Genomic DNA, 13,049 nt, shown 5'->3' with positions numbered 1-13,049 from the left:
GTGTGTCTCTGTTGGGACCTCAGCACCAGTAAGTGTGATTTAAAAAACTTTGGTTTGTTCAGAAGCCAGAGCAGTAACGTGAATGTTGTAGCTGAGCTGCTGTATTCAAGACTTGGAAGGACTGTGGGGAACTGAATAACATCTTGAATGCAAAGCTGGAGAAGGATAACCTGCAGGGGACATATTTGGAGCATTTCTTATCAAGAGGCACTAAGAGACTAGATGAGGACTCATTACTTGAAAGAGTCCATAGCATGTTCTACCTCTTATTAACAGATGGTTCTAGGAGGCAACCGTGGAAATGCAAACTCATGCGTGTTTGTGCTTGCTCTGCCTGTGCCTGGTGCCTCCCCTGGCAGCACTTACTGGCATAATCTGTTAGAAATTTAACCTTTTGCTTGAGGTATTGTTACAGAGGCTGGTATACTTCATCCCATTGCCTGTGAAAAATATTTGTTTCCCACCCCCCACCCCGCCCAATGCTCTTCCCAAGAAGAAGGAATTCTGTCAGAATGGTAGGGAAGCACTGGGTGTAGGATCTCACACTTGTGACAGGCAAACTTTCTTCTGTTCCAAGTTTTTCTGTGCTTTCATTGCCGGGATTGTCCACACAATCCTCTACCCCAATTACCCATTGATTAGGGCTTCTCTGGTAATCTGCCAGATGCAGGTTTGTTACCAACAGATGGTAGAAAGCATTTGAGGTAATGAGAGAAAGGATAACGATTGCTGATCTGCATAATAATCAGCTTGTGAACAGGTTTCATGTTTTTTTCTGTTTCCACTGGCTCAAAGATTGCACTGTCGGACAACCAGGCACCTTCTCTTGAGTTAAAGAAATAGTAATGGAGGAACCCATTTCTTCCAGTTACTGTTAAGGTTTCTGAAGATACAGGTACTCTCCACCACTGACAGATTAAGATTTTATCCGGAGAGTCAGAGATTGTGCCCGGAGTGCTGGGAATGAACATTCAATCTTGTGATCAAGACCTCTAAGCAGTGTGGTCAGAAATATTTTCCCTTCTCTTTTTTTCTGAGACAATTTTTCCCAGCTCTATCACAAGGCAGGGGGATCTTTGACCCCCTTGGGACCAGCATCACCTTTTCAATGTCCAATGCCTAGTGTGAAAAAATTCCACTTTCCAGTGCTATGTGTTTTGGAGTTCTTCAACTCATTTCTCCTGCTTTGCACAATGAGACAGCCACGCTGTTGCCATATGCAAGTCTACACCCAAACTGTTCCGGAGCCCTTGCAGGAAGAATCTTCTCTGACATACTCTAGAGCAGTGTTACTGCAGTTACATACCTCATAACTCACTGGTTTCCTATGCTATACAAGACTTGTAATATGGATTTTTACTGTTTGACATCTATATACATCTAGACTGTTCTTATCAGTAATTGTCCCTATATGAAACGAGCCATGTAACACCCAAAAGTCAGCTTGGTGCCATTCACTGTGAATTTTGGTAAAGGATTTGGGTTGAAGAACTTTCTCAAAAAGTAGCCTTACACATATGCAGTAGGTGCTAATGCTGGGCTGTTCTCCATTTATTACCCCAGCGGGGCTGGTAGACACAGTGGACAGATTTCCATCGACCCCTTTTAGTTTGGAATCCCTCTCCTTGTTCGAAATCTAGATGGAGTTTTTTGAAATCTGGACTTGATTCCACGGAATAGTAACTGCAGGTGACTTCCTTGAGGATCCTTTCTTTCTACCCTGGGTGCTGATAATGCAGCAGCCCCCTGCCAGTTCTCTGGAATGTTGTTTATCACAATCTCATCTGTATCATACACAGCCATGCACTTGCAATTTTAGTGTCTGAATCTTACAAGGCAATCTTGTAAGACACTCTACCCCTGTCACTGTGTTGCAGCTGTATAACGTGAAGGAAAGGGAGGATTTCTATTTATTGAGCTCACACTCTCAAGCACAAGGCTTTGCTATTAAATCGTGATGCTCTGCTGCAGATACTGATGTTGGTTACAGGATTTTCCTGTCCTGGTTTCTAGGGAAACGATGCCTGGGTGTCTGAGCTCCTGCACATTTGTTGTATCCTTTATTCCCCGGCCCCCCATATCAGTGTGTTCCCTCTACGATTTATGAATCTGTTTGCCAGGTGCAATTTTATTGGACACATACATTGTAAAGTAGCTGGCTTCCTGCAAGTTCCCTGAAAACAGGTGATGGGGAGTGACTCTTATTTGTGGCTCCATAGACAACACCCATGGTTTATGCTCCGAGTTTGAGGTACTAGAGAATCCATGTGCAAGAAAAATTGGGAGGCTGTGGCCAGAGGAAGAACTTCCTCCAAACTGGGATTTCCTAGACACATGCAAGTCCAAGTGCTAAATCATGCAACAGCCGCCTTCTCTAATTGACTTCTGCAACTGTGTGTGAGAATTAGTCACTGTAGTACTGCAGGGGAAGAAAACCCAGGTCTTTGTATTTTTTGGAGACTACCTGTGACTGTCCCAGTTTAACGCCACTACATTACAGGCTATCCTTGTAGGTGAGATACTTTATTAATACTTTCTGCTTATTTTCTGGGGAGGGAATGGCTGAACGATTTCCTGTGCTAGAGACCAATGTTTTTAAAGAGAGATGGGAGCTTTTAGCCGTTCTGCTGAACAGGTGACCCCTGATTTGAGTCTTGCCCAGAAGCCTTACAGGGAGGGAGAAAAGCCTGAGGCAGAGATTTCATGTGCATCTGACCTGGTGTTCATTTCTTTTGGCTTGTGGATAACACCAGCGGGCAATAAGACCCAACAAGGAACGTGTAGGGAGGGAAGAGGTGGGAAAAGAGAGAAGGACTGTCATCTCTTGGTGATGGTGAGCTCTTTAGTTTACTGTATCTCAGGCTGCTGAGAGTTTGGATATGTAAAGATAATGTGTATTCCTAAGGCAGGATCTCTCTGGATGGAAACAATAATCATGACAAATGGGAGTCGATTGCGAGAGTGTGTGTATCCTGACAGCAGCATACTGGGTGAAAAACAGACTTCTTGGAACTGCTCAGTGTAAGTAAAAACAAGTGTGTGTGGTGGGGGTGTTTTGGTTTTTTTTTTACGTTTCTCCCAAAGAGCACTGTCTGTTAATACTACTTCTTTCTTTGCTGGTACCCAGAGACCTGCCTGGTGTTAACTGATTCCAGGGCAGTCAGCGGACTTCAAGGTGCAGCATTGCTGCAGGGTTTCCTGCCACGGGAAATCGGGGCACACTGGGGCAGGACGGCTTCTTTGAGTCTGCACGGGTCACTTGGAAGATGGTGGCAGTGCAGGGTGCTGGTAAAGGGCAGAGCTCTTTGTCAGGCAGCAGGGACTGGGGTGAGGTGCCCCTGGTTCTCAGATGCAGCTTCTTTAGCTGGGTTAGGGGTCGGGGGGAAAGGGAGGCTTTCCAGGAGAAGAGCTGGAGTCTGGACGGTGTCCGTCTCCCCCCACCCCGTTAATCTTCCCAAAAGGCAGTTACATTTGTTAGCTGGTAGAGCTGAGTTACTTGACTGCTGGCTGAGGGTGATGCTGCTGAGCTTGGTGCCTCCTGAGGGAGGTTGAGCCTGCTCCTGCCATTGAATTCCCAGGGACCATGTGTGGGTTGCAGCTGTCACGCTAGTTACAATACTTCACAAGATGTACTGGAGCTTCTGCACCAACCTTTTAAATTAGGGAATGGAGAGTGTTTATTTAGGGGACAAATAGAAGTGCCCCTAGAGTACAAAAACAAAAGCAGAGGAGCTTTAATGTTTTTAAGAGCATCTCTCTTTGTAAGTTACCTTGAAAGTGTTCTCAAGGCTGCTCTGCAGTGTAATGTTGCTTCAAGCCCATACAAGACCAAAAATGCTGCTCTTTAGCAGGTAAAACAGATGCTCCAATGAATGAGGCTGCATTGCTTAAGGCAGCATGTTCAATGAAGCAGTATCCAGAACCTTTCCTGCTGGCAAAAGTGAAGCTAAGCTTAGAAGCCACTGAGCTGCTGTTAATAGCTTATCACCGATATTTTCTCTCTGCTGTTATCCTGGCTTTGGTCCACCTGGTAGTACTGTGCGGCTTTGGTCCACCTGGTAGTACTGTGCAGCTCCTGTGAACGATGTCCTGTGCAGTCTTTTTATTAGACAGCAGAGAGGTGCAGGGGGTTATGTTCAAAAGCAGTTGTTTTGTTATTGGTTACAGTACATCTAAATGTTTCTCTGACCTTCGTGCTTTGGAAATGACCGTAACCAAAAGGAGAAAAAGGGATTAGAGAACAGGTAACTCATTTCTGTGTGTCTGTGTCTGATCCGTGTTTGCATGTGCTTACCCAGAGTGCTGCTGAGCACTTGGGTTTGCTGCTGCTGAAACTGGTGCTCAGCACTTTTCAGAAATAAATTGTAGGGGGTTTATTCTTTACCCAGTACACCTGCTCCCACTTTCTCCTTTTCCTCCTTCTATGGAAACCCTCAGCAACGCCAGTTCTAAGGCTTCAGAGAGTCAAACTACAGCAGAAGCATTGCCAGTGACTTCACAGAAAATAGTGGCTGGCACATGGCATCTCTTAATTCCTTGTAGTGCTTAACTAGTCTGAGAATGCTGAGCTATTCATTAGCACACATAAAAACAGTACTGTGTGGTACTTCAAAGAGGGAATTTAAACTCCAGCAGTCCTACTGAGGTATTTTATTGCCTTCGGCTTGAGGCCCTTTCTTCCTAGTGAAGATGTCTGGATTCAGAGGTGCAGGTTGCTTTATTTACAGATGGCACATTTTTAATTTATCTTTAAAAGGACTCTTTCATAGCAGCACCAGCTTTAGAGTGAATCTGAGTGTGTTTTGTGTGTGATGCGGTGGGTGATTGAGATAGGACTGGATACTTGTAGAGGCTAATCTTTCTCTTTAGTAAGGGCTAGGAAGCAACCACAAATGGTTTTCCAAAAAATGGAAAGTTTTTGCATCCCCCACAAAGCATCCGCTCTGTACATGCCGAGTCCTGGACAGGCTGTGGTGAGGCAGGACATTCACAAGCCTCTCTGGCCTCGGAAGCTCTAGATGAGTGTTAAGAGTTGCGGGGTAAGGGTGATGCAACTAGTATACAGCCAGCAGATGAAGCTGAGATAGCTGAACTGATTAGGATCCTCAGCTCTTCTGTCCCTCCCCAAAGCTGTTCCCTTGCAGTGGTGTTGGTCAGGGAGGACCTGAGTAGATGAGAGAAATCAGTGCTTAAACTCTTAGAGAACAACTTTTAATCTCTTCGTGAGCCAGCCTGAACAGCTCTGGAGAGAGGATTTGGTGGTAAGGAGCATCTTGCCTCTTGATACTTTACAAGACATACCGAAAAACACACCATGAAGTTAACTTTGATACATGATGGTGGTAGAGGACCTGCTGTGCCTCTTTAACAGCTGATCCTGCAATGGGGATGCTGCTCCCCACTTGGAGACATGGTGGATGGTTGCGGGAGGGGGATTGCTTCCTAACTATCACAGTTTAATCTGCCGGCACATACGAGAAACGCCACAATTCTAGTTTCTGTCCAGCAGGGCTTTGTTTCCTGCTCTGTTACCGGGCTGACCAAAGGAAAGGTTGGGAGTCTGTTCTTAACTGAGTATTGATGGATTTTTCCCTCCCCTTCTGTTTTTAGTATAATACAGGTTGAAGGACTCTTCATGCAGTCAATACCTTTTTCTTAAAACTGATGCAAACCAGAACCCAATAAAATAGCCCACGGTAAGTTGTTGTTTGCTTAATGCTTTTGTTCTTTGAAGGTGTAAACAACTCAATGCATCTTCCTGGTTCTGATACTTGCCTAATGTGTGGCCTTTGAGTCATGTGATGATAAGATAAAATGGGAAGAATGGTACCCGCAGCAGATGGCTGTGTGGCTGTTTCAGACTCGTATAGAAAATGGGAATATAAGACGGGCTTATTTCTGAGTCAGGAAAAGCTCTGTCACCGTGTCTATGAAGGGGATGGGAAGGGGAAGGCTCCCAAAGAAAGTGTGTTGGAGGTTTTCTGTCCTCTGCCTGGATTTCTGCCAGAGCTGGTGATGGAGTGAGCGCTGTGACAGATTAAAATTACACTAATCCAGATCATCCAGAAATGTGAGACCCCCAATCATGCATGGGCAGGCCAGGAACTTGGACTGTTTCTGTTCTACAAAAGAAAATACTTTTCCCTAATGTTCCAGTGGGACTATCTTATTGCAGCCCAGTGACCTCACTGTGAGCACCTAGTAAGTCCCTGGTGGTTTCTTGCTGCTCTTGCTTCACATCTTCATTCCTCAGGAACTGGGAAGTACTTTAAAGGCTGCGATCTAGGGGCAACTCACCTATTCAGTGTTTCATAGATGAATGCTTCTGGTCCCTTAGATGTATGGCATGTTTGCACCTTGATCAAGATGTGCTTAAGTCTTTGAAAATTGTTATTTATAAAAGCAGCACCTGCAGTGATTGTCTGACTGCCCTAAGCCCAGGCTTGGGAGTTCAAGGTGGAGATATTTTGCTTGAGCGTTATCAGACAGTTCCTGTCGTACAGTCTCAGCAGGGCCTGGACCACACAGTGCTTCTGAGGAAGGCAGCACTTCCATGGGCTGCTTTGGTTCATCATTCAGTGTGTTAGGGTTGAAATAACATGTGTCTGTACTGCACCAACACAGCAGCTGAGCTTTCCTTGCCTGCCCAAAACACGAGCTTGTGGTCATTTTTTTCTGCTTTTCTTTTCAGTTTAGCTTGTGCTTATCCTTTTCTTGGGGTGTTTTCCTGTATTACATCAGGGCATCATCTTGTCTATTCTGAGACATCTCATGACTGCCTTTTTTTGTCTTTTTTTAATCTGTCTAGTAGGACTAATTCTCTCTGGCACATGGAATAGTTTGGGCTTCAGTCTGGCACTACAGGTGAAATGCAGTTGTAGTATGTCAAAATAGAGGGGAGAGGGGTTTCTGCTCTGAGGACTGGGCGTGCTGGAACTGAACAACTTTGTGCATGTACAAGAACTAGCACCGAGTGCTTCACCTGCAGTCATGCCAGTTCCTTTGTCAGTCTGCTCCTGGTTTCCCTTGTTATAAAAAGCAGCAAATGCACTTTCACCAAACATCTATGCACAATTCTTTTACAATGACAGGGTATCACACAGCCCCTTCCCCGCTGACCTTTTTGACTCTTTGGGCACAAAGAACGTCATCATCACTGTGGGCATACCTTACAGATAATTTTTTTTTCCCCCCTGGGTTAAAAAGACAGCCTTCTTAGAGAGGTAGACTATGCATCTCTTGTCAGCTTTCGTAAAATAGGAATAAGAGCAAAAACTGCAGGAAAGCAATGAAAGAACATGGTGTTCCTGTGGTGTTCCTGCACGTGTTTAGATGTTGCAGTTCAGTCGTGAAAGGCAAGGTGCTGAGACAGAAGGTGTCAAGGGCTTTCACACAGTCTTGCTACTCAGAGAGCAGGCCTCTGATGCCATGAGACCAAGAAGTCTTGATACTTCAAAAATTAGGTTCTTTTGCTGCTTTTTTGGGTCTCCAGCATTTGTTACACTTCCCTTTATAGTAGAGAAGGACAGAAGCTAACTTTTATTTTCAAAGTGTTTCATCATGATCTGTTTTCAGGGTTTGGGTTTAAAAAAAAAAAAAGAAAAGGTGAAAAGAAAGATGTGAGGGATGGTGACAATGACTGTTCATCTTGCTTTATCAAGCTTTTCTGTACCAATGATCATGTGAGGAAGACGCAGCTGTGATCTAAATGTGGAGCCATACTGCACAGCCACAACTTTGACATGAGCTGTGACTGTATGTGCAACACGCGGTGATGCCACATGGGTCTCGGAGTCCCCCGGGCTTGCCTGGGGGGGCCCCAGCCCCATAACTGCATGCCCGTTTCTGTGTAACTGATACCCTCGGCCTTGTGCAAGAAGAAAAGTTAATGCCATTCCTTGACTAAAGCGGTGCCATTTTTTCCCCGTAACGAGCCCCTGCCAAATGCTGTATCTGAAAAGAATCTTTATTGTGTGCAAATTTTCCTCTGCAGATTACAGGCTGATTTATCCCCCGTGGGTCAAGGGGAGAGTGCCAGGAAAGGGAAGAATTAGTTTCTGCCTTTTCAAGACTAATCCTGAAACGCAAGTGATCGCATGCTAGAAGGTGTTTCTGTACTTTTTTTGAGAATTATTAATATAATCCCATACAGCTGTTGTGCTAGCATGTTCCTTCTCTCTTCTGGCGCCAGATCGGGTCCCTGGATTTTGAAGGCCTGTGTAGGAAACCTCTACACCTGGCTGTACAAAATGTTTCTGCTTGCAATGAAACTCAGCAAATCCCAATACCCTGCGTTAGCATTACTGCCTCTGTGCTACAGAGGGTCTTGTTAAAGCTTTGGCCATGTGTAGGGTGCTCAGGTTGGCTTCCCCTGAACCGCAGCAAAGTAGGAGGTATTTAGATAGAGGAGCTTCACCTTTGCTTTGTTGGGGGCACTGGAGCTCCCGAGTCCTCATCTGGCATCAGGATAGCACTAGAATCGAGTGGTGGTCTGTCTGCTGTAGACTTTGTCCTGAACGAGATTGATTTGCAAAAACCAATGAGGGTGGGGGAAGAGAGGGGAGGGAAAAAATAATCTGGTGCAAACACAAATAATCTGTGTGTGCTATTGCACCAGGATGTATTTGCCACATTTCTGTGGGAATTTATTTTTCCTTTCCTAAAAGAGAGGAAAGGGGAGAAATAGCCACCATTTTCCTTTAATTTAGGCATGTTTTTTAAATTGAGAGAGATCTGGAAATTTGAACTGCTTTTGCAACCCCCACTGTAACAATTCAGGCTGCTCACAAAGCTTACAGGCTCCTCTACCTCTCCAGCGCTGTTTTTCCAGTGATGGAGAAATCTATAGTTCTGGCCCTGTGGCATTTTTTAGAGGCGGTAGGGATGTTAATGCCAGAATCTTGGCGACTTTCCAACCAGAGTAATTACATTCTGCCGACCTGAAATTCTTCCTGCTTCTACACAAGGTCACTTTAGGCACTGACAGAGCCAGGGCTACAACCCGATGCCCTGCTTTGCCCTCCCCTCCATCCCCTTGGTGTACCCTCCAGTCACCTTCCCCTCAAAGGAACAGAGGGCTCCTTGCTCGCTCTAAGGTACCCATTGCCCCGTAAAAATTGAGCTGAGGAAGCGGGTCTAAGCAAATCCCCTGAACTGCTGTCATTAGGTTTTGAAGTGTGACCCGATATCCCGCTTCCTTTGATAAGTCAGGGGCTGGTATTTGTAACAGACAGTGGCTCTTTTTTTGTTCTCCCTTCAGCTCTTTTTGGAGCCAGTGTGGCACAGCTAATTTGTGGAGGAAATTACATTTATTACTTTTCCTAGCAAATGCTCCCTCTCTGCAATGCCGTTTCGTGCAGTGTAAGGCAGATGCAAGTCAGCCGGCCCATTTTCCTAATTTCATTTGGAAGGATCAAGAGACACCATGCTGGTCTCGCAGGCTGGGGGCTCAGTCTAGAAAGAAAAGGCGCAGCAGGCTCCTGCATTGATGGAATCTATGGCATCGCCCCAAATGTTGGTTGTCCAAAAAAAAAAAAAAAAAAAAATCTCAAGGACAAAGTATATCCTTCCAAAAACAGAACAAACTGCCCCAACAAAACCAAACCAGCCTTTGTGGCAGCCCTGACTGAGAGAAAGGGATCTGGTGTAGGGGCAGTAACTCGGCCATTGTTCCAGTGTAGATCTGCTTTTGCTGCCTTTGCCTTCCTGTTCTGCAAGGTAGAGCTGGCAAAACCCTTGACCAGGGAACTCTGATATTCAAGGCAAATCTTTTTGCATGCCATGTCTGCACTGTCTCCTCTGTGACTGTGTGCAGACCTAATTCTCCAGCCACTAATCCCACAGGTCTTTGTGTATTAATTCTTTACAGTGCCTCTGTGCTTGCTTTCCTCCTATGCCTCGCCTCTCTTTGATGTCCCATGCTTGCAGGTTTTTAAAATGACACAACCTAAGAAGATTTGGGAGGGGGTAAAACATGTGGGAGAGACATGCGGGCCGGCTTGGGTACTGTTTTTGTTGTAAGAATGCTCTTACTTGAAATTGCAGAGTTATCCTCATCTACGCTCTCTGTTTTCCTCTTACCTCCCTTTGCCTCTCACTTTTGTCCGATTGTTTCTCGTAGGGAGGAGGTGCTAGAAAGAGGCACGCTAATCATACCTGCTATATTTATACAGGGGTGGTTTGGACAGGCAGACGTCGGGATAGTCTTTCAAGCTTTGTGAGTTCAGCAGTGCTGTTAAAGAAAATGTTACAGGACTTGGACTCAAATTTGTCATTCTTGTTAGAAAGTGGTAAAAAGTGAACAGCCATTCAGAACAAACACCCGCACCACCTCCACCCCAGACTGAATTTAACATTTGTGTGGGTTTAAAAAAGTTATGTGAAGAGTCAGGAAGAAGTAATTGCTTTTCTACTTTAATCAGACCTAAGCCGGTCCTCTGTGAAGGCTTAATTTGCAGTGGATGAGGCTAGATTTGATGCTGTCTTTTGAAACACCTAAGACAGAAGTGCTGGGACAAAGTCAGGGCTGCAAATAATGTGAAATCGCATGAATAGCATGCAGCTAACTAGCAGAACTAAAGGTGTAAAAGACTCATCTAATAGGGAAAGCAGATGACAACCTAATATTAAAGCTGGTTTTGAAAACATATTAACCCAATTTTTAACCTTGCAGTCAGTTGCCTCAAAATACCACTGACTTTGGCTTAGAGCCAAAGCATTGCTATCCTACACGGAATTACAATAACCTATAAATAGACAAACTTAGAAAACAAAAGAAAAATAGAAATCAGCACATTTGACACCCTTGTTTTGTGATCTCTTGCATTTGTGTTCGTATCATCAGCATGCAGCGCAGTCCGCAAGCCGAGGCGCATGGTGTGTGCTGGGGGTGTGTGGTTGTGGGGCCTTCAGGTGTGCCCAGTGGTGCCACTGGGGTGTCACTTGGAGGCGGGACGTGGACGGGCTTTGGCACGTCGTGCTGTCTAGTCAATGCAACGTTTGGTCCTTCCAGGTCTTCTTCCCCTGCTGGCGCCAGGCTTCGGCAGAGAATCTGCTTGATTAAAAAGCACCCGTTTAGGAAGTGGTGGGGAGGCTGCAAGACTGACTAGGTGAAGAGAGGGCATGTTTGCTGGCAGGCAAGAACGCAAGGCAAGGGAAAGGGTGAAGTCTGCAGATGGGAGAATTAGTGCCTGCTGTTTGTGGGGCAAGGGCAGAAGGAGCTGCCTGCCAGAAATCTGGTGCTGGCAGAGGGACACGTACGCACATGCGTGCACACGGAAGGAAGTGTGTGCGTATTCATGGGTGCATATGGCTAAGCCCATGTGCTTAGACATGTGGCATGTTTATGCAGATTCGCTATATGTATAACAACATATCCGGAAGAGGTCTGCCTTTTCAGGAGTGATTCACAGTTTGGGGTAAGCTAACACGTTGCTTCCATGCGGCTTGCTTTGTCAGGAAGGCTTGGGTTCCTTCTGCCCTGCAATTGAACCCTCTGAGGAGCAAACAGCAGTTACCTTGGAAAAATGTTTGGTCTGATGGCCCCGCGTATGGGAGCAGGGCGCGCAGGCAGCAGCCCGGCTCAGCGCGTGGGGGGGAAGCCAGGTTCCTGAGACATGCGATGCTAACGCTGACACTGTCACTGCATCCACGCTGAATTTTAAGAGCAGCCTCAAGGCTGGGCCTGAGGCCAAATTTGCTGACTGTCCACACACGGGACCGGGTTGAGGGTGAACCAACGAGCGTATTCAGGGAAAGCGCCTTGAATGAGCTCTGTGTATTTACTTGCCGCACAGGCAGGTCCCTGTGTGCCGTGCCTGCCCCATCTGCTCTTGTGGCGATGGCACATGACTGACAAGCACACAAAATACCCCAGGCTCTGCCTCACTTGTCACCTGCCACCGGGCAGCTGGGATTATAGCTCCGCTGCAGCTCAGGACTAGGCCAGCTTCAGTCCGCTCCCTGCTCTGCTCCGCTCAGGTGCATGTTTTTGCAGCCGTGTCGTGTCAGGAAAGGCCTTTGCCCCTTTTGTAGTTCACTTGCCTCTCCTGAGCCACGTTCCTGCTAACTGCCCGCCCCAGCCAGGACCACTGAGGTTCCCAGGTTGAGGACCCGCCTGGGACACAGCCTTGTGGCTGGTACCATTGTACCGAGCTGTATCCAGACATGTGTGATGCAGTACTTGAAAGGCAGCATGCACTGTGCGTACAGAAAATCATTGTTCAGACATGGTATAAAGTTTTTCAGTGACCCAGCAGAAAAGTTTCTTGTATTGAACTAAGCATAGAAGCATAAATAAAAGATAATTTACCCATAAGATGCATGAACTGGAAAATCTGCATGTCAGCCAACTCTCCTCTGGCATAAGCTTGATGTACTGCATCAGCAAATTGTGAAATGAGGGGTTTTTTCCTCTAAAATTCAGTTTACTTTGAAGAAATAGGCAACATACATCTGGCTACAATTACGTTATTAAGGAAGCAACAAAACAGAGACTTGGATTTTTTGTTTTAGCTTAGGCTCAGGCATGATTACTCATTTAGGTTCCCCACTTCCCCCCTCTAATCTTTGAAGCTCGAAATGCCGTGGAAGCAGGCAGAACCCACGTGGCTATCAGTGTTCGTATTAAACTGGCACAGCGCGGTGCTGCGCTGGACAAGGATCTATCCAGAAGCAGTTTACTGTACTGGGATTTATGGCCCCACTTCAACGCAAGCACTGGAAGTACTTTGGTGAACTGGGGCTGAGTTCAGTTTCAAGCCCTTGTCCTACAGATGTCTCCAGGCTTTTCTTGTTGACGGATTTGCCATGAGAAAGGGGAAACCTTGGAGCTAAACGCAGAACACTGGCAGTGAGGGCAGGTTAGAAACAGACCTGAGCAGCAGGGAGCTTCAAAGAACTACGCCGGTGGTTGAGCACCTGTAAGGCACATAGCGATAGGCAAGGGTGGTGTAAGAGTTCCTGAAGTGTCCCTTTCCAGCCCTGGGATCCACCCTCATCCTTTTCTCATGCCTAACCTGAAGTTTTGTGGCTTGTCAAGGAACCGAGGA

This window comes from Falco biarmicus, chromosome 7 (genome assembly GCF_023638135.1).
Source record: "Falco biarmicus isolate bFalBia1 chromosome 7, bFalBia1.pri, whole genome shotgun sequence".
NCBI classification, from domain to species: Eukaryota; Metazoa; Chordata; class Aves; order Falconiformes; family Falconidae; genus Falco; species Falco biarmicus.
This window is presented reverse-complemented; position numbering follows the sequence as displayed.